Here is a 21,066-nt window from a genome sequence, read left to right as displayed (position 1 = left end):
TTACAGCTCTGTCACCAAGGGAGTAGTGATCATTCTCAAGTTGACTCTTAGCTCATCACAGTGTCTGGAGATCCCGGTTCAATCCTCCCAGGAAATTCCTCTAATAGTGATTGGGTTTGCTGTGGAAGACTCTCCAAGCTTGGACAGCCTGTTGCCCAGTCTCACACACCAGTGTGCAAGGTCAGCAATAGCCTCTAACCCACGCTCTGTGTCAGGAAGGATGCTTCTGCAGAGGAACAACGTGACTGAGCCCCAGTAGATTTCAGTGGGGACCTGCCTGGCATGCCCTGCTTTTGTGCATTAAGCAAGATGGTTTGAGCTCATCACTGAGCAGAAGGCTGAGCTCAGCTCAGGACTGATTCCAAGAGCTGCTGAGTGCTGGGTGTCTCTTCATAAAGACATGTGGCTAACCTGGCAATGGTCCCAAAGCCACAAATACTGGGACTGCATCCCCCACTGTGCTTTCCTCTAGACTGTGAGCTGGCTCAGGCAGGGGGTACTGGGTAAAACACGGATTCATAGAGGTATTGCCTGGATGACTTTGGAAGGTATCATTACAGGCCCTTTCAAATGCAAGAGACAGAAAACCCAATTGAAACCATGGTAAAGAAGTTAGAAGATTTCCTGACTTATCTCAACAGAATGAACAGAATCAGGAAATTTTGGATGCAGGGCCTCAAATGAAATGTCAGGATCCAGTTTTCTCAGTCCATCTGGTGGCTTTATTTCCTCTGTCCTAGTTTTTATAATGGCAGGTCCTCCCTGAAGGTGGCTACTGTATTAGTTTATTTAAGGGCGGGCCCCATATTAGTTTATGTAATGACAGCCCTGCATTAGTTTATATAATGGCAGCCTCTGTATCAGTGTATGTAACAGCACCTTCTATATCGGTTTATGTAATAGCAGCTCCTGTGTTACTTTATATAATGAGGCTCATCCAGCAGGTGGCCCCATCTCCAGCTCACACCTCAGGTCCAGAGCCCTCTGAAAAGGGGCTTGTTCTGATTGGACCCATATGAATCACATGCACACTCTGAACCAATCAGGTGAGCCCAGGGGCTAAGGGCTCTGATTGGTCAGGTCAGGCAGCGTGGTCTGAGTGGGAAGATCCCATCCGGGACTGTTAACAGAAGCAGGGTAGGTGCTGGAGGGCTACAGTGCAGGACTTCAGCACTGGCTCTTCTCATGTACTCTCTTGGCTGTTTGAGCTCCTGGTAAACCAGGAGATCACAGGGAAGTTGAGACCCCCATCCTTAAACCCTTACAAGGAAGCAGTGCAGCTCCCTGTTCCCCAGGCTTCCTGGAGCTGAGTGAGCACCATATCCCCAGAGAGAACCACCGGAACACGATGACGTACCCAGGGAGAAGCCTGAACCAAAGGGACTGGGTGGGGATCACGGCTCTGCTCCAGAGGGGAGTGGGGGCCTGGGACAGCCCTGGTCCCTGGGTCCTGAGAATTCCCTTGGAGGGGACATACCTCCTACCCGATTGGAGCTCACATTTTGGAAATTGTGTGAGTGATAGGTAACTGATTCCCTGTTGACTGTTACACATGTCAGTGTTGTTGAGTGATTTGCACTGCCTTGGCTCATGCATCCCACCGCCACCATCCTCACAGAGCAATGGCTTTGTGGAGGGGGGGGGTTAGGGCATTACCTCATCCTTCCAGGTGAGACCAGAGGCCAGGGACCCCGCTGGAGTCCCATCCTGTAAAGAAGTGAGTGTCAGATACCAGGTCGCAGCAGAGTATTGCAAGGGGTCTGAGCAGGAGGTCCCACGGAGCTTACTTTTTCACAGGGAAAAGGCTTAGCTAGCAAAAGTGGGTTTGTCCCCAGCCCCAAGGTCCTTAAAACGTCTCTGGACTCCATGTCTCTCAGAGTGGGTGGTCTGGCCAGGTTCTGAGTGTGGGCCCATCTCTTCTCAGTCCCTGCTCATTGTTCTTTGATGGAAACACAGCACCTGCTGGATGGTAGGACAAGGTGCCTCCTCATGGGCTGTAGATGAAGACCACCGACTGCAGGAGGATGTGGGACATGTAGATGCAGGAGATGAGAGGACACGTGAGGATCCAGGATATGATGTCAGATGTACAGATACAGGATATGATGTAGGACATGCAGATACAGGATATGACATGGACATGCAGATCCAACAGATGGTGTTGGATGCGTGTCCAGGAGGTGACTTGGGGCATGTATATCCGACTGACAGCGCGTGGCAAGTGGAACACAGGCGGCGCTGGCAGAGCCCACAGTACCCAGCGAACATCCTGATCTCAGGAGCCAACCCTGTGGCCCTCTGTTTGGAATAAGGTGGGGTGCGTGCACAGGCTGTGGGAGCCACTGAAAGTTGTCTGAGGCACAGAAGGCAGGGAAGGGGGCCGTGGAAGGAAACATGGAGAGCTGCCTTCTCTGAAACCATGTGACTGTGAATGTGGCTCAGAAGAGGGGCCACTGTGGAAGCTACTAGCATTTTAGGTCTTTGAGACCTGAAGAGGGTTAACTGCAAGCCACACACAGAGAGGAATGGAGTCAGGGAGGGAGGGATGAAAGGTATATGATATGCAAGAGGAAGATGAAGAGCACACAGCAGGGTAATGTTGCTGTGGATCAGAGGAAAATCACGCAGTTGTCTCTGGGTTCAAACGACTGGAGGATGCACACAGCCCCTATGGATCAGGAGCTTATGGCAGAAGCATAAGGCTCAGGGATGAAATAAGAAGACAACAAAGGATGATTAAAAATGAGTTGGTGGGGACTTCCCTGGTGGCGCAGTGGTTAAGAATCTGCCTGCCAATGCAGGGGACATGGGTTCAATTCCTGGTCTGGGAAGATCCCACATACCACGGAGCAGCTAAGCCCATGTGCCACAACTACTGAGCCTGCACTCTAGAGTCTGAGAGCCACAACTACTGAGCCCATGTGCTGCAACTGCTGAAGCCCCCGTGCCTAGAGCCCATGCTCTACAACAAGAGAAGTCACTGCAATGAGGAGCCCATGCTCTCTGCAGCTAGAGAAAGCCTGTGCACAGCAACGAAGACCCAACACAGCCAAAAATAAGTAAATAAATAAATGTATAAAAAAATGAGTTGGTGGTGCTCAAGAAGGAAAAGGAAGAAAAAATTAAAACATCACAAGAAGTGAGGTCATAATAACTATGGAAAGAAGCAGAAAGGATATGGATGAAAACAGAGCAGCAAAAAAGGAATGGAGAACCGTCCAGGATATAAATTAAGAGAGCTTTCCTGAAATCAAGGAAGGTTTGCATCCACAGACTAAAAGCGTGTAATGTATTTCAGATAAGATAAATATGGATTTATTAGCTCTGGGATATGTCTTGATTTTATGAGACTTCAAAGAGAAAGAAACACTCCTCTAAGTTTCAGGCAACAATAATAACAGCAAAAGTAACTGCAACAAATGTCAAGTCACTTTTAGGGGAAAATTCAGACTTGCTCAGACTTTTCCAAGCATTTGAAAGGCAGCCATTATGTCTAGAGGCAAGTGAGTGCAGGAGAGAAACAGAGAGAGAAAGAAGTGTAGAATTAATTCAAAGGAGGGCAGGGCCCACATCATGTTGAGATTTTAAGTTGCAATGAGAGATTTAGATTTTAATTTGAGTGCAGTGAGAAGGACCTGGGAGATGCTGTTGCAGTGGTCCAGATGAGAGATAGCAGTGATGGGGACTAGGGTGGATAGCAAGGGAGTTGGGGAGAAATGGATGGATTCAGCACATACCTTGGAAGTAGAGTCAGTGGAACTTGGTGACACACTGTGTGTGGGTAGCAGTAGGGAGAGCAGGGTAGGAGGAAGCATGAGAGTGTGCAGGGCTTTGGACTGAGCAATGGGGTTTCACTGAGTTGCAGAGACTAGAGGTGGAACAGTTTTGAAGGTAAAGAGTTTGGTTTTGGACACATTCAATTTGAGTTGTCAGGAGTGATTTTAAAATAATTAACAACTGATATTCTCATAGGAACCTGATAAGAAGAAGGGTATTTTTCCAATCAGAAAGGATATCATTCAGCGTATGCAATGGGTGCGTTCTGGTGCTGGAGTTTCCTACTTGAAATCACGGCATTATGTTGAGGAGGCACTATGTTACATGAGTGGGAAACCCAGGAAAGAGATCGTGACTGAAATAAGATGAATGTGAGGGCCATTTGGGTATAGATGATCACTGCCTGAAATTGGATGTTTCTAAGGATGTGGAAAGGAAAAGCAGGAGATCCGAGGACCATGCCCTGGGGCACATTAACACTGAGAAAGCAAGAGAGGAATAGGAGTGAGCAAAGACTGAGCCTGAGGGGTGAAATGTAATTGAGAGTTTTCCTGGAAGTCGGGCAAGTCAAATGTTCAGGAAGGAGAGTGTCAGCTGAGTTGGACTCTGTTAAGAGCAGTAGGATGAAGACAGAAGGAAACCATTGGTTTGACCACATAGAGGTCTCTGGTACCTTTGACAAGAATAATTTCCATAGTGGAATGGGATTTCAGCACTTGGCTGAAGAAGGTGAAGGGAAATACAGGAGGCAAGGATGGAGAGGCAGTCACCACAGACAATTTGATCAAGAAGAAGAGACAAGAAGAGGGGTGGCAGCTGGAAAGAGGTGAGCGTTATTGTTTTCTAAGATGATATTGTTTTGCTATTGTTTTCTAAGATGTTGTTGTTTTCTAAGATGGTGGATATTGAGGCACGTGTGGACCCTGGAAGGACAGGTCTCTTGTAAAGGAGAGAGTTACCAGAGAAGGGCTTTTGAGGAGGCAGGAGCAGGTGAGATCCAGGGCAAAAGTGAAGAATTGGAGTGTGACAGGGGAAGGGACACATCAGACGCTGCACCAAGAGAGAAGGCAGGGGGTGTGGCTGCAAAGAGAGGTAAGTTGAAGATTTAGTGGTGAGAAGGCAAAGAATATTTTTAAAAAAGTTTCTTTATATTTGGCTGCGTCAAGTCTTAGTTGTGGTGTGTGGGTTTTCTATTCTCTAGTGGCATGCAGGCTTCAGTGTGCATTGGCTCTATAGTTTGCGACATGTGGGCTCTCTCATTGAGGTGGGCAGCCTAGTAGTTGCAGGTTCTCAGACTTAGTTGTCCCCTGTGTGGCATGTGCGATCTTAGTTCCTCAACCATGGATCAAACCCACATCCCCTGCATTGCAGGATAGATTCTTTACCAGGGACGTCCCGAAGAAACTATTGTCTAATGGTTTGTTCCCCCGTGAACTATGAGGCCGGGTCATGAGGTGAGAATGGGACAAGAGAAGGTATGTGGGAGGCTTGCAGGGAGAAGGGAAAGTTGGAAAACATTACTTCTGAGACTGGAAATGAAGTTTACCAGGGAAGCGTAGTGGTGCAGTTTGAACTGAATTTACAATGACTTGAATTTACAGTGTGAGAGGTCAGCACAGTGTGTGCTTTCCCTGCAGCCACACTCAGCTCTGGGGCAGGTGCAGGCTAAATGGAGAACTGGGTTTAAATTGATTTGTTTTCACCCAGCGCGTGCAGTGGAGGGAGTGGGGCAAGGGAGCTGATGATGTCTGATGAGCACTGAATCTAAGATGAGCTGGGAGGGTGGGGGTACAAGGGAGAAGGGGGCTGTGAGAACCTGGTGTTTTCACAGGGACAGAGACGTCAAAGAGATTCTGGACTGAGAGCTACGTCATGTGGAGTGAATGGTCAGAAAGTAAGATAATTCAAACGAGATGCTGGAGGTGGGGTGGTTTTTCAAGATCAGGGGAGGCAGGGGGAGGGCAAAGGCCACTGGAGGGGATGATGTTAAGGAATGGAGACCAAAGATTGGGAAGAACCTTTCATGTTTCACTCGTAAGATATTCAAAAACAGGCAAAACTCATGTGCTGTGTTACCTGTCAAAACAGTGATTATTTGGGGAAGAAGGAAGGACAGAATTAAGAATATAAAAAACAGAAAATGAAGGAGTACCAAGACAGATTATATGAATTCTGGTGCATTATTACGGCTGTTCTCTCCCCAACACCTAATTTCTGTATTTCTGTGTCTTTCTACACACCCCCACACAGATACATAACTGGGTTTTCTTCCTAAATATTTATTCTTTCGTTTCTTAAAATTGTCATTAATCACATCTTAATTAATAGTATGAATGGGGGAGGTTACATGTAAAATTGAATAATTTTAATCCCCAATACACAGAGGTCTCTAATTGTTCTACTTGCAGGGTTATTAGAGAATTTATTTAATACATCAATTTATAACCATGCCAGGTGGCGCGTCCGGTCACTGGATACAGGTTGAAGGTCATTTTCTTTCCGCCTTCACTTGTGTGTCTGTCATTGAACGTAAAATCTCATCTGCAGGTAATGTCAGTGATGTAAGCTACAGGTCTTTGTGAAGTGGGGCGGACTCAAAGGCCCTCTCGGGCCCCCATTGGTCAGGCAAATGTCCCTCCCTTTCTTTTTCGCAGAGGGCCGGAAGGGTCTCCTGAGCTCTTCCCTCCTTGTCTGCACTCAGGGAGGACCAAAGGGCCTGGTTCCTCTTCCTTGGAGCCTGGAGGTGGAGTCCTGGCTGGAGCTCAGCCTGGAGGTGGAGTCCTGGGCTTGCTTCCTGCCCTGCCCAGCAGGTACCCAATCCCTGCCTGCCGCTACGGTGAGGTACATAAAGCATCACCTCCTCTTGGCCTCTTCAGTGGCTGGAGATGACCTCAGAGCCAGCCCAGACGAACGTTCAGAGTAGTGGTCCAGAGCGCCCTTCTCTGGAATGCAGAGGCTCCAAGAGCTGCGCAGTCACCACTTCCCGCGAGAACTGGAGGTAGTTCTCTGCTCACAGTAAACGAATTTGAAAGGTACAGCCCCTCTCAAAGGTGCAGAATGTGGTTATGTCCCTTTCTTTGTAACTGAATTGTACTAGTCTCTAAAAGCTCCATTTCCCCCTTTAAGCTGATACCATGATTTTTACCTTTATCAGTTTTCTCCAAGGGAACCGAGTCCCTTGGGTTTAGGACAGTCATTTGGTGTAAATGACCAATCAGGATTACCGTTTACGTTCAAATTAAAAACTCCTGATCAGGCTGTTCTGTTTCAGGGTCCCGCTTCTCTTGGTATAAAAGTGGCTCCGAGATCTGGGGAGAACGGGGTATGTGGGGGATGGGAAATTTCTCCCTGCCGCAGCCACATAAAGCACAGGACCCCCATTTAAATTTGAATTCCAGATAGACAACAGTTTTTTAATTATAAGTATGTCGTAAAAACTTCATGGGACATTCTTAAACTAAACATTACATATATTATTTGCCTAAAACGCAGAATTAACTTCTTATTCCTTATTTGCTAACTCGGGCAACCCTAACTCTCCCTCATGAAGTTTCTCCCAAACCTTTGGCAGTGCGGGGTCGTCATTCATCTCTAGTTCACTTGAATCTGGAAGTCAAAGCCGGACATCTGGTCACCACCCTGGCTACACAGTGAGCCTTCGTCACAGACCTGCTAGGATGAAGATCATGCAGGCGGGAGGAGCACTGAGGGCAGCTGACATTGGTCGGTGTGTCAAGACACAGAACCCCCTTGCTCAGGGTTCTGTTGGGCCCCCTTCGATGGCACCCTGTGGCTGTGTCCACCTGCTCTGAACCACCTCCATCTGGCGCTCAGGGAGCGTCTGACTCATCTCTGCATGTCTGGGAAGTGGGCGTGGAGGTTGGGGGCCTCTCCCCAGAGCAGCCGGGTGGCTTGGTGTGAGCAGGTGGCTTGGAGAGAGGTTAGAGGTAGGTGGTGGACACCCCACGCCTGCGACACCACAGGTCTTGCAGAAGACCTGCAGGTTTCTCAGGAACACATAGGGGGAGGAGCCCCGAGCCACGTGGCGTGTGGGGGAGGGGAACAAGGTGCAGAACCAAGGGGTCCAAGGAGAGTTGAGACAAGGCCGGACAAGAGGGCAGCGGGTGAAATATCAAGTATCATTGCTGGGGCAGCAGCAGGTCAGAAATTGCCGCCCCTTACCAGCAGCACCCCCCCCCCCACTGCCCCCCTCCGCCGCCCCCCCCCCCCCCCCGCCCAGCTTGGCTACAGTTTGTCATTTAAGCTCAGGGCCAAGTTCTGAACTTTTTTTTTCTTTTAAATACAGTGACTTTATTTTCATCTTACAGTCGCCATCTGGTATGACTCCTCATCTCTGTAAACACAAAAATATTTCAGGAAAGCATGTTACAAGATAGTATATATAAGCAAAAGTTTGGTAGAATTTTACCAATCCTAGAGTTCATACCCTGCCCCCCCAAAACCCCCCCACAAATTTTAAAATTTAAAAATAATCATTATCTTTATTTAACATGTTACACCTTAACATTTAAAATACCATGCTCGATTTAAATATTTAATCTACAACACTGTATACAATTAAAAAAATATGAAGGCATTTTGCAGTTGTGATTTTATTGTAGGGGCTTAATTTCTTTAAGGAAACACCTGCATGCAGTCCTGTCCTGTCTGATGTGAACAAAAGTAGTGGGGACAGAGAATACCGTGTCTGCCGCAGGGACTTGGGCAAACTGAATCCAGGGTGGCGGTCCTCCTGGCCCCAATGTGAACAGGCGACAGTGCTCCTCGTGGGGGGCCAGCGCGGCCGGCAGGCTCCTGGTGAAGGCTGGTCTCCCGGAGAGGTCAGGAGGGGAGCTGCCTTCGCGGAAGGCGAGGCAGAGCTCTCGGAAATGCCAGAAGCCAGACCTGGCAGACTTCATGTGTCCATTATCAAGGTCTTGCCCTTGACGCCCCTGTGGATCTTTATACTCAAAGCTGCCACCTCTGATGTAGATTTCAACAGTTGACTTTGAAACTCCAAATGAGGGCTGTTTACTGGGGACCCAGCTGAGTGTGGTGATTGGGTCTGAAGGAAATCACCAGGTTACACGACTCCTTCATTTGTTCCATATGTTGACTGAGTGTCCGGTGTGGGCTGGTCCAGTGCGAGGGAGTCCCACAGATATTTGCATAAACCTGTTCTAGTAACATTGTTCACAACAGCCAAAAAAGAAAGCAACCCAAGTGTCCATTGATGGATGAGTGGATAAACAATATGTGATGCATACATACAGTGGAATATTATTCAGCTTTAAAACAGAAGAGAATTCTTCCACAGGCTACAGTATAAATGAACCTTGAGGATGTTATGCTAAATGAAATAATCCATTCCCCAAAAGACAAATGCTGAACGATTCCACTTATGACATCCCTAGAGTGTCCACAGAGACAAGAAAGTAGGATGGTGGGTGCCAGGGGTTGGGGGAGCAGGTGGGGAGTTAGTGTTTAAAGGGGATGGAGCTTCAGTTGGGAAGATGGAACAGTTCAGGAGAGGGGTGGTGGTGATAGTTGCACAACAATGTGAATGTAATTAATACCCCCAAACTGTGTGCTTAAAACCAGTTAAGATGGTAGATTTTATGTTATGTGTATTTTACCACAATTAAACATAAATTTAAAAAGAAAACAAAACTGGTATGATCATTATGTTTATGGGGATATCATCTTGTCTCCCATATGCAGGTGTGCACAGGGCTTTGCATTTTATCTCCTCTATAATTTTATCTCTTTTCAAGCATTTGATGATGAGTCATCGTATAAGGAAACGAAAATGTTGGCAACATTTTGTGAAGTAACTTGGGAATCTCCTTTGTGTCTTGGTTAAGAAGTCTTGTGCTTATGTGTTTGCGAAAGCCAATACGGGTCAGCGCAGGCAACAACTGAAGGATCTCTTCCTAAATAAAGCAGCTGGAGGAGAAAAGCAAAATCCGTGGGAAGATTCTGTGGTCTCCTCAAGCGCGACAGTCTCAGGCGCTCCCTGAAAACTGGCGCCGGTGGCCAGCAGGGATGAGAGGAGGCAGAGCACGCACGGTGAAGCTCCAGATGCCCTCAGCCCCAGGTTCCCCTGTCCCAGCCCCCGTGCTCAGCAAAAGGCTAGGACTCTGCCACCTCCCTGTCCTTTAAAGCAGAATCAAGCTGTGATGTTGCTTCTGGCCCCTTTGAGAGGGTCCCCACACAAAGCCCCTGTGAAGGGTCCCAGCTCCGTCACCTTGACCTGCTAGTGTAGGGTGGGGTCTTTCAACCCTCAGGGACACAGGCCTGGGGACAGAGAGCAGTTCCACCTGCTGACCAGACCCCATGAGTGTCCTGCCTCCTTGGGCTGCCCCCATACATGGACACAGGACCCTCTACTGTGGAACATGTGGCATCGTCATGGCTCTCAAGGGAGCCTTCAGACCCACCAATTTTCTCAAAGTGTGGATCTCAAAGCCAGCCACACCCTTACACCTCACCTTGAGTTAGAGAATTGTCAAAATCGATGTCCTCCCACGTACTCTCCTGACTAGAACGGCAGGCTACAACTAACTTCAGGGAAGTGCAGTGACCAGAGGGGGAACTTCCCCCTGGAAAGTGGCATATGTGAAGGGACACCAAGCTATACAATCCTTCTCCAACCTGTGACCCACAGCCTCCCATGCGGCATTTTGAAAATGCGCAACCAGTCATACGCCCTACAAGCATGAGCGCGCGCGCGCGCACACACACACACACACACACACACACACACACACACACACACACTCTCACTTATTTTCTCTCCAGTACAAAGTAGCATCCAAACCGTGACAATTTAGAGACTGGAAGGGGCCACTCTTCCTATTTATGCCACATATGCAGATGGCCACCAGGACTGTCCTGGAGACACCTGGATGTATGCCTCGTATGTCCTTCCCAAGAGGGTCCTTCTTTGTCTGGTTTCTGCCTTTTTCTCAAAACATCTTTTCATCTCCATCCTCTCCCTCTGCACCCCAGCCACACTAGTCTTCTCTCTCCTCAGAACCTTTGCATTTCCTCCTTCTGTGACCTAAGACACCCTCTCCTCGTCTGGCTCATTTCTGCAAATCTTTTGGATCTCAGCTCACGTGTCACTGCCCAGGAAAGGCACCCGCTGCCCCTCCATCTCCATCCCAAGTTTCATACTTTCTTGAGGGACCTGCCTTATTTTCTTCCTAGCACATCCCACAATTGGTAATTATGTGTTTGTTTCTGTGATTATGTGTTAAGTGTGGGACTGCTCCTGTAGATGGTAAGCTCCATGCAGACAGGGAACTAACGATCATTTCTACTTGGTGTCCGGCATGTGCTGCCACCGGATACTTGCTGAATGTTTGAGTGACTTTGCTCCAACACCTTTATTTTACAGGTGGAGAAGGGAAGGCCCAGAGAGAAGGGGATTAAGCCCCTCCAGTCTGATCAGAATCATATCCTAAGGATCCACAAGTCTCTCTCCCTTGACCCGAATCACCCCCTGCCCCATCAGAATTAGGGTCTCCCTGCCTAAGCTTGGACCCCTTACAGACTGAGCAAGAATCTATGCCCCTTCCCTGAAGAGCACAACACCTGCCATTGTCTTGGACAGTGTGGAGGTGGCAGCCCCCACGGATGGCCCTCTGCTCTCAACTCAGGGTTTGTGTAAGGGGTTAGGAAACATGTCCCTCCTTCCACAGGATATGCCAGGAGACGGTAGGCTGTCACTGAGGCCCCTGCTCTGGTGGTGGGATTTTGTGCTCAGTTCCAGCCTGGAGTGCTGGGTGATGACAGGCATATTTTTGTCTCCCTGAGAACCGACTTTAATTGCATCACCAAGCCCTGATTCAGCACTTTCAGTCCTCGTGAAGGAACCGAAACTCCAGGACATCCCATCAAACAAGCCCAGAATAGCAAGAGGGGTTAATGAACCTGTGAACTACAGTTTATCTTGGCGAAAGTAGAAATGCAAAATAATGGCAGAGTTGAAAAAGACCATAGAGGGAACATGAAGAGAAGGAAATAAAATCAACTCCTCCTGCCCTGCTAAATTCCTGGGAGCATCCCTGATGGGCTGCCCTCAGGATGCCCAAATGGGGCCCAGCAGGTGCTGTGCCAAAGTCTCAGTTGGCAGCAGCAACAATGACTCACTTTGGGAGAGAAGTGATCTCTCTTTCCATTCACCACATTGAATCTGTCAGTTTAAAAAAGCGAATATTTCTTCTTGCTATTTGCTATATTTTAGCTGATTCTTGTCTTTTCTTTCTTTCTTTCTTTTTTTTTGGTAACTGTGCTAGCTCAGGCCCATTTCAGTAGCAAGTGATAGAATTCTAACTCAAACTGGCCTAAGTGAAAAATAAAACCTATAAATATGAGATGAATTTCTCGTGGACTACAGGACTGTCTGGGCTTCCTGTCCTCTCCCTCATCTCTGCTTCCCTCCTCTGATCATTGATTTTCCTGTGGGTGGCAGGAGCCAGGGTAAGGAGATGCAACAACAAAGTCTGCCCACCCCCACCTGCTGCCGCCTGCAGAAGTGTTGGCTGACTCAGGCCTCCAAGGAGACTGGGATGATCTCATGCAGGCAAAGCTGCCTCTGTTTATAAATTCTCCACAAAGTCTCCTGATGACCCGGATGGGGAACAAAACTTTTATGGTGCTATTGAGTCCAGCACGGAGAGAACTGTGTGGAAGCATGAACTGGATCTAATCTTCCAACCTTGGGCCCTGATCTTGGCTTCTTGTAACCCACTCAAATGTACACATTTCCCTCGATTTGCCAGTTAGTGTGCTGGGACAGGTCAGGAGACTCTAGCTATTGGGAATGGGGTTGTTAAAGTGATTTTTCAAAACACGATAACCTCAGAGAGGGCTCTCGCTTGCACACTATTTGTTTGCAAATGCTGGGCAGCAGGTTCTTCTCATCCATCCCCCAGGGTACCCCAGATACCCCTGCCTTCCTCCATGGTCCATACTCAGTGCTCCACAGGCTCCAGTGATGCCTCATCCACTCAGGGTAACATCCACACTGTGTCCTATGGCCTGTGGGACCCTGCATGGCCTGGCCTCTGTTTGCCTTTCTTATTCAGTGCCCACCACCCCTGTGTTTATTCTGCTTTAGCCTCTCTGACCTTCCTGCTGCAACTTGAACATGCCGGGCTCACTCCTACCTCAGGGCCTTCACACTTGCTGTTCCACTTGTCTGAACACTGTTCCCACAAACTTTAGCCTTTCAGTCTCAAGTCCAGTATTACCTCCTCAGAGGGGCCTTCCCTAATGCAGCCTCCTCACACCAAGTCACACTCACAGCACCCACTTTGACTCTCTTCATCATACTTGTCACTGTCTGAAATTATTTGCCTATTTGTTTAGAATGTAATTCCTGAGCCCACTGATTCTGGAACTAGATGCCTATTCTGAATCCTAGCATCACAACTTTCTGTGTGACCTTGGGAGAGCGATTAGACCTCTCTGTGCCTCGGTTTCTCATTTATCAATTAGGGATAATTGATATACTTGTGGTAGGAGAGCACCTTCTACAGGTGTTATGAAGTCAATTGACACATGCAAGGTGTTTAGAATAGTGTCTGGTGCATGATGAGTGCTATGTAAGCATTTACTCATATGAGTGCTCCATCTGTTGCTTTCCCTGCTGCTGCTCCCATTACCATCATCATCATCATCCCATCTTCATCCTCTTCATCACCACCACAACTATCACCATAACAATCATCGCCTTCATCACCACCATCACCATCACCAAGTTCTTCAGCATCATCGTTATGACCATTATCACCTTTATCACCATGACAACCATCACCATCACCACCATCATCATCTTCATCACCATCATGACCATCACCACCATCATCACTATCACCATCATTATTATCATTACCATCATAGTTATTCCATCGCAAGAATATAAACTCAGTGAGAGCAAAGGTCTGAACAGTTTGTTCACTCCGCTCAGTGTCTAGAACAGTGCCTGGCGTGTAGCAGGCATGTAAGAATTTATTGAACAAATATGGAGTTATTAAATGAATACATATGCAAATACTCCAGTTGCAATGGAATTCTGCTGCAATGCCAACATTACGTGGAATAGACTGCTGATTGCTGGAGTGTGGGTGAACAGGATAAAAAATAAAAACTGCCCTTCCACCCACTCTGGCTGCTTTTCTAGCCTTGCCTGCACTCCCAGCACCGCTTAGTCACATGGGCTCCATGCTGCCTCACTGATTACGTGCCCAGGCCGATTAACTGATTGATTTTGCATCAATTCCTTCTTGCCCTGAGAGCAGGCCTGGGCAGGAAAGCTCTCTAAATAAAGACATCTAATGATGGGTTTGTGACCCTGTGTGAAGGGAGGTGGGAGAAAGAACTTCCTTTTCATTAGCTGAAGCCAGAAGAAGCCAGGCGGGAGGAGGCTGGAGGGCTGGAGCCTGAGGCTCTGAATCCGAGAAGCCTGGCTGACAAAGTTGCCTGCAAGTCATCTGGGCAGAGGATGTTAGAGTGACTCAGGGTGAGAAGTCCTAAGGCTGATACAAAAGAGGGTGGGAAACTCAGTACCTGACGTTGCAGTCTGTTTGCCTGGAGCAGCTTTGGGGCAGCCATCCGACCGTGGCTGGCAAGGAGAGGAAATCAGATGCTTTCTTCATAAAATTCTCACTGGGTTGCAATAGGAATTCAGGTTCTGCAACACTGGTAATATTCTCCTAATCCAGAAAAAAGAAAATAAAAGAAATATATATCTTTCATGTGTGCCCTCAAAATTGTCATTTATAAAATGCTTCTCTTTTTCTAGATGTTGTTAAACTGCTAATACTCTTGCGCATTTGATACACCAACACGTGAGGTAGATCTTTCCTCAGGCTTCTCTTCCCTGTATGGTGGAAATTGAAGGCACCCTCCAGGGGTCCATATATCCCTGTGGGACATGGTCTCCTCTGGCACCAAGCCCACTTTCCCACTCAATTCCTTCACCTACGTGCCCTGCTTTTATTCTGTCCATAGAAGTCCAGAGTTGGGACGCAGCCTTAGTCCTTATTTTCCAAGAAAGAAAGACAGAAGGAAGGGAGGGAGGGAGGAAGGAAAGAGGGGTGTGTCTAGATCACCCAGCATGTTCCTGCAGCTGCGGGACCCTGGCCCAGCCCTTCTTTCCTCTGGATGCTCTTCCTATCACCTGGCCGAAAAGACCCCACTTAAGCTTTAATGAATTAACAGATAGGATATTTCTTCTTTCTAGCCCATACCTTTTTCTCCATTACATCAACTTTACAGCTTTTCAGGGAAAAATCAATGCTGTGGAATAATTGAGTCACATATCTTGTTTTGACTTTGAAAGATTCACAGTAGAGATCTGGAGGGCTATTGGGTTAGTCTTAGGCAGTTTTTGTCATCTCCAAATAAGGCAGTTGGTTAAACAATAACTTACCTGAAATATTCTGATTCTGTATGAAGAATTTTCTATTAAATTGTATTTATAAATGCTTCATTTTCCAGTTAAATTTTTATATGGAGAAGCAGCAAAGCAACCACTTTAAAATTTATTAGACATGGGGTTTAGAAGTTATATATCAAGTACCTTGATATTTCAAAGAGAATGTGATGAAAATACAAATAAATACTCTTTTCTAGTATTTTGGCCATTCAAAACAACAACAACAAAAAGACAACAGTGGCCAGTCTACACAGTGGTAAGATGAGGTTTGGACAGGAAGCAGGAGAGAAGGGCCTGGATGCTGACCCTGTGGTGGGTGAATGAGGTGGGAAGGTCTGAGAATACAAGGGGACCTGGCCCTCTTTCCTGGCCTCTCATGTCCTCTGTGCCTGCAGAGGCTGGCTATGTTAATGACGAAAGCTGCACAGAATCCCCCACATTCCCAGAGGATCAGTGAAGATTGTTTCTGTGACCCCAAGGGGCTTCTGGCTGGAGGAGGGAGATAGAGACCTACATGTGCATCACAATCAAGATGGGGAGTCTGAAGCAGTTACCTGCATGGACCAGTGAAGATCGAGGAGAACACAGAACAGTGTGACCTCAACCATCATGACCCCATGAACCTGTGGACCCAGCATCAGGTTCCACACCTCACAGCCACCTTCCATGCATTGGCTCCACAAAGCCCCTCCCCCACTACTGGGGGATGGAGTTGGGAAGGGGACTCTGACAGGCAGAGTGAACAGGTCACTCTCCTTTTGCTGGCCTCTCAGCCCTGCTCTCTGACCCGGGAGTCTGACCTCAGATTGCAGCCTTCAGATGCCATTAGCAACCTCCTCCATTGAGTTTGGCCAATGGGCGGCCTCAGTGGGAGGCTGGGGGGCAGGATGGGAGGAGGTGGGGGGACTTGTTCCTCATCCTTTCCTGCCATGTCTGTGGTTCTGGCAGTACTGTCTCCATCCAGGACCACTGTCCGCCCCCCCGCTCCCTGGAGGGTCTGTGACATTCTGTCCTCCCTGCCCTCCAAGCCAAAGGGAGGGGATGGCCTCTTGCCCTTGCTAGTTCTTGGTGTGTCAACAGCCCTGGTGGGTTCCCTGCCCACAGCTCTGAGAACAAACTCTTTATTAGACTTTCCCTATGAACCCCCTGAGCTGAATTCTCTTCCCTAAGGACCCTGAAAGTCTGAACTGGCTGAGATACACTCATTGACTGGGATGGAGTTTCTCACCCCCTGGAGAAATGGAGGCTCAGGCAGGAACTACACGAACTCACAGCCACACAGAGTTCCCTTTGTGCACCCCTGAATATGTGGTATGGGATCACACTGACTCCACTTCCCAATGCCTCCTTTCCACCCAAAGCCACCCCTCTCCTCCCCCTAGAAGTGGGTTCAGAGCTACCTGAATCTGCAAACACAGAACTTCCAAGGACATAGCTGTGATTGACAGGCTCTTGCAATAAAAAATGGTACAGCTCACAAGGAGCTGAGTCAACACCAAGAATCTTCAGCAGAGCAGTCCTGGGCTGGGCTGTCCACCTTTGCCTGGATGTTCCCTAGAGTTAGAGGATATAAACACCATGATCACTGTGGAAAGTAGTGAACACGGAGACTCCCAGAGTCTTTCTAGTCAAGTATTTAGAGCAAAGGTTTAGGGAATAGGGAACAAAAACCTGCATATAAAGCCTCCTGTTATATATGGTCTGCAACTCACAGCTGAGAATCCAGTCCCTGGTCCTTGGCAGGGTCCCTGACCTGGATGGCTGCCAGGTCTCCCTTTCTTTGGACAGGGGGAGGCCTTCAGTGCTGGCAATGTAGAGTCCCCAGCAAGAGGCATTTATCACTCAGGTCACTATGAGGAAACAGCGTCCTTGGGTAATATTTATGTGGTAAACATCCTGGGAATTTATAAGTGGAAAGGACAGCTATCATCACAGTAATTTTCCTCACGCCATCATATTAGCTGGGAGCGTTAAATAGCCTTGTAAAAGTCACAGCTCTCCTTAGGAAGGACAATGTCCTCACTTCAAAAATGCTTTAGAGCCAGAGCAGAACAGGATCTACTGGTGAAGGCAGCCCGTGCTTCCCTTCTGTTGTAAATTACTTGGCCTGACAGCGTGTCCAAGTATCGAATTATTAAGTGCAGAAATGTTGGCCCCATTTAATGCAGTTCCTGTAAACTAGGTGTTGGGAGAAAAGGTCACAAAAGAAACTCTCGTATAAAGATGAGGGGAAACCTAGGACAAGGATCCAAATGGCCAAATGCTGCAGGAGGAGGAGGAGAATAAGTCCCTGGTGATGAAGGACAGGGGGCAGTGCAGAGCAGGAAAGCAATTCTCCTGACTTACTAGAGGGGCTTTTCCCCAGGCTGGACTTTGGTCCCCACACTGAGGTTTGCAGGCATCGAGGGGCAGCTGCTCAAAGCAGCAAGTGGAAGCAGAAGCCCATCCCAGAGCCAGCACGTGGAAACACTCCGTTTACTCCATCCATTCCAGCCCTTGATAAAGCGAGTTCCAGCTTCCCTGACCCGCTTGGACCTCTCCAGGGTGCTGAAAACTTCCGGCTGGTTGTTTCCACAGTGACAGAGGTGATGCTTTAGCCAGTTCTCCTAGGGTGTCCAACACTGTGCTAGCCAGGGGGTTTCTCCGTTGTTCCCGCGCTGAGTTTACACTGGTTGCGCTCCCTGCAATGACCTGGGATTCTCTTTATTTACCCCGCTTTTATCTTTATTGACCTGACTGGCTCTCTGTTTCTCCTGCTGAGTCTACACTGGCCTGGGATATTTTCCCAGACCTCTGCTGTGTCTGCTCTGACCTAGAATGTCTTTCAAGTGTCTATACTGCTTGAGATTATCCCCTTATTATCCTGCTGTGTCAACACTGAACTAGGATCTTCCCTAATTCTCCTCGTGTGCCTACACTGACTTGGGATGTGTCGTTAGTTGCTCTGCTGTGTCTACACTGACCTAGATTATCTCCCTAATTTCCCCGATTGGTGAACTCTAGTCTGGGATGTCTTCTTAGTTCCTCTGTGTGTCCACAGTGACCTGGGATGATTCACTAGTTCCGCAGGTATGTCTACACTGACCTAGTTGTCTGCTCACTTATCCTGTTGTGTCTATACTGAGCTGGTGGTGTCTGCTCAGCCCCCATGATGCTGCCTTAGCCACATGAGCTCAGTCAACGTGTGACTGAGAAACACAGCCTGAAGCAGGCGCTCAGCGTCCCTCCCTGCCCATAACCCCTGTCCTCAGTCGGGGCACCAACTCCTGGTCTTGAAGCATCAATGCAGGACTCTTTCCTTGTCTGTGACTCTATTCCAGACAAAATCTCTTACTCAGCAAGCTTCACAAGCCACCCTTGCCCCACACATCGAGCCGTTGAGTCTGAGGCTGATGCTTCTGTTCTTGAGCTCGTTAAACAAGCACAAGGTGCCTGGACTGGGAGCTTGTAGATGGTGGAGGCACTGTTGCTGCTGAAGAAGACCAGCTCCTCTTCCTAGAACCCAAAGAACAGGTCCCCTTTCTCCATGAAGGAACTTGCAGGCTGCAGCCAGGAGGGCTTCAGGCACCTTCCCACAGTCAAGGCCTCCAAGGATCCCCTCAAGGGGGACCCCCCCAGGTGAGGACTCCCCAAGTAAGAACCCAGAAGAGCTGCTCAGGGGTCTGAGCCCAAGGACTTGAAGGGTGCAGCAGCCCTGGGCCACAGGGCTGGCTGACAGGTTGATGGGCCCCTGCTCCCACCCTCAGACCATTTCTCTGCCAGAGAGATGGAGCTGTTGTGTCTCCAGAGAATGGAGTTTGGACCTGCTCCTGCCCCAGTAGTGAGAGGGCCCCCGGGGCTCCACGGCTCCCTGTCCTCTGTTCCCCCTGGTGCACTCAGGGATGGCTGTATGGCAGGAAGCAGGTTCCATCCACTGTTCACACCTGCATGAGTCACCAGGTGAGTGGCTTTGCAGGAAATGCAGCCCTGAGGGTGGTCTGAGCCTCCCAGGGACCCTTCAAACCCTGTTCTGTGTGTCAGCTGAGCAGAGCCTAGGGATGAAGGGCAAGTGTGTTTCCTGCTCTGTGGCTGTAACTGCAGGTTTGAGCTGCAGAAGGAGGAGTTTGAACCCCAGGCAAGAATAATGGAGCTTCTTTGTGGAGATAGGCTCAGAGGTTTCCAGAGTGTAAATCGGGCCTCCTGCTGTCCAGCCCAGCCTGAGGTTGGAATCACAAGGTGATTGGCTCTCTAAACCCCAGTGCCTGTGGGCTCCATGTCAAGGAGTAGGAAAGCCCAGACTGCAGGTGAGGATTCAGCCCTTTCCTGCGACATAAATGTCGATGCAGCAGTTGGAGGCTAGGAGCATGCAAAATGCAAATACAGCAACTGCAGAATCTCCTTTCCCCTCTAATGGTTCCCATCTGTGCTGTCAAAGGGGCCCTGACACCTGATTAGAAGGGGTGGTGGGGTGTTTTCTCTGCTCCCGAGGCTGCAGGATGGAAGTTGGGTGGAGGTCTGTGGGGAGAGGCAGCAGCTAGAGCAGGAGTCCTGGGACACCTATCTGCTCTGGGGCCAGAGTTGGCAGCTGCAGGGCAGTGTGTGTATGTGTGTGTAGGGGCTCTGCTGGAGGAGACAAGATTCAGGACAGGCAGGAACGCTGGGGATGGAGAACGTGGCAGCACTGTCTGCAGAGCTGGGCTGGGGTAAGAGCTGAGGACGACTGACCTGGGCCTGCAGGGAAGGTGTTTCTCACAATCTCATGAAGGGGCTGCTTCACAGGTGGTGAGCTCCCCATCACTGGGAGGATTCAAGCAGAGATGGGGTGATTGATCTGCAGCTCAGTCCTTGGGGAGAAGTGGGACCTGACAGGGTTCCTTCCCATCAGGTTCTCTGATTATAAATGTTGGAAATGGCACCTGGGAAGTTTTAGCATTTCAGACTTTTGGCTTCTCCCTGCAGAGTCCGACTCAGGGTCTGGGGTGGGGCCTGAAGACCCCCTTATCTCTGCAGCAGCTCCTGGGTCTGAGAGTCCTGATTCCTGGGGTCTGAGAGCCCAGGCCTGGGACTGGCCTTGGACCGTGCTCCGTGCAGACAGAGCTCCAGGAGGCAGGGGTCTGCATCCTAGTGCCCAGAACAGCTCCGGCTCCAGGCAGATTCTCCCACAGGGAGGTCAGTGTCCCCTTCCCCTCTCCTGGCCCCAGGGCTATGAGACAAGAGCCCTAGTCCTGGGCCTTGAGCGTCCAGCCAGTGGAGATGAGGCCTGGACGGTGACAACCCCAGCAGGAAGCCCCAGGAGGAGGCGGGACTGAGAGAAGTCTGGCCCCAGCCCATGGTGTCCTCCCGCAGGACGGGTCTTCTCACTGTGACAGCTAAGGACCCACTGAGTGAGTCACCCCTTCCTGAGCAGTCGGCAGATGGTCTTGCTTTGAAATCAAACTCAAGTTGGGAGCAGCATCCGTGTCAGGTGCTGTGTGTGGACTGATGATCAGGCACAAGGTTTGCTCCTGATTCAGGATCCAAGTCAACCCCGAGCCCAGTCCCTCTGTGCACACATGGAGGGCAGAGGAGGAAGCCCAGGGAGCCATGTCCATGGTCAGGCAGCCCCTTAACACCCTCCTTCAGGATGGGACCTGGAGGTGAGATCTGGGATGAGCAGATGTCAGGTGTGAGCAGGCTCACAGTAGGCAGAGATGCAGAGATGGCGGGACATGCCCAGTCCTAGGTGAGTCCCCCAGGACAGCTCCGCAGCCCCGCCAGGAGTAGATCCATCCACCCAGGGAGACACTGTGCTGGGTCCGCCAGATTCCCACAGGAAGTACTCCAGAGCCCGCTCCCTGCTGGTCACGGTGATGTCAGCACAA

The 21,066-nt window shown here is 49.3% G+C and overlaps 1 long non-coding RNA gene across 1 annotated transcript; it reads right to left on the bottom strand.

The window, feature by feature from the left end:
* Nucleotides 1-8,082: 8,082 nt before the first annotated feature.
* LOC130859288 (uncharacterized) lies at nucleotides 8,083-17,028 on the bottom strand. Its single transcript, XR_009055175.1, has 3 exons — nucleotides 16,939-17,028; nucleotides 14,356-14,501; nucleotides 8,083-8,131 (listed from the first exon to the last, which is right to left on the bottom strand). It is a non-coding gene; the product is annotated as an uncharacterized LOC130859288 (long non-coding RNA).
* Nucleotides 17,029-21,066: the final 4,038 nt, after the last annotated feature.

Source organism: Hippopotamus amphibius, chromosome 8 (assembly GCF_030028045.1).
Source record: "Hippopotamus amphibius kiboko isolate mHipAmp2 chromosome 8, mHipAmp2.hap2, whole genome shotgun sequence".
NCBI classification, from domain to species: domain Eukaryota; kingdom Metazoa; phylum Chordata; class Mammalia; order Artiodactyla; family Hippopotamidae; genus Hippopotamus; species Hippopotamus amphibius.
This window is presented reverse-complemented; position numbering and strand designations above follow the sequence as displayed.